The sequence below is a fragment of the Apium graveolens genome, unplaced genomic scaffold (genome assembly GCF_009905375.1).
Source record: "Apium graveolens cultivar Ventura unplaced genomic scaffold, ASM990537v1 ctg31, whole genome shotgun sequence".
Lineage (NCBI taxonomy): Eukaryota > Viridiplantae > Streptophyta > Magnoliopsida > Apiales > Apiaceae > Apium > Apium graveolens.
Window position 1 is genome coordinate 84,457 of NW_027417937.1, and position 1,173 is coordinate 85,629.

Here is a 1,173-nt window from a genome sequence, read left to right on the forward strand (position 1 = left end):
AACCGATCGACGTACCGATAGCCATTGGGTACAACCTCGTATTTCCGTAATTAAATTTTCCGGAAATCGGGCAGCACCTCCTTTGATTATTGGCTAACCCGTCGAACATCCCGTCGTCAAAACAATCACAACCACAATCAATCGCAATCCAAAACCCATCCACCGATTTCAGCCATCAATATCAGTCCAAAATTCTCAATTACCAATGTTAGGTCACACACACACTGTAGAGGGGGTGAATACAGTGTATAGTACACTCAAATCGAACTTTAAGAACTTAAGTAACAGAAAACAAACTTTATTGAAACAATAAACTCTGTTACAGTATGGAACTGTTACCTCTCAGTGATGAACAAATATCACGAGAGCTGCTAGGGTTACAATGAATAATCTTTTCTAATAATGATAACACTTATAGTGTAAACCCTATGTCTGTGTTTATATACTACACAGTTACAAGATAATCGCTAATTGATATGGAATATAATTCTGCTTCCTAAAATATATCAATCAGATATCTTTTCTTCCAAGTATTCCATTCTTCACGGAATTCCTTCTTCATGCATATCTCTTCTTATGTTTATCTCGATCTTCTTTCCTTTAATCAGCTACTGTCCTTATCTGATTGTCCTTCAACACTTAAGTTCTGATATCTATCTTCTGATGATTATCTCCTGATAATATAAGTACTGATATCCTTAAGTCCTGACTTCCAGTATAAGTACTGATTTATCCTGTTCACGTAAGATCTGAAAGCTAAACATAAAACATATTAGCCATGACATTATCAAATATATCTAACAATCTCCCCCAACTTGTAAATTAACAAAATATACAAGTTTAACAGATATTTGATGATGTCAAAAACATTAAGTACAAATGCATGAGAAACAGACTAGATAACTACAACTTACAGTCCTTAAAGTTTTTACCAATTTCAACTTCTGATAACAACTTCAATCTGTATAAATATCAGAATTTAAGCAGTTGTAGATCTTCGACTTGGCTTCTTCATTTTCTGATCTCTCTGATGTCAGGAGTTGTTCTGAGATAGTTCTTCAACAAACATTTCTCAGCATATCTTAGTTCATCAATCATTCTCCTTTTAACACCTTTAAGCTCTGCAGTATCTTCACCAGTTTGAAAGATTGTAGCTCTGAGATCATTAATCTT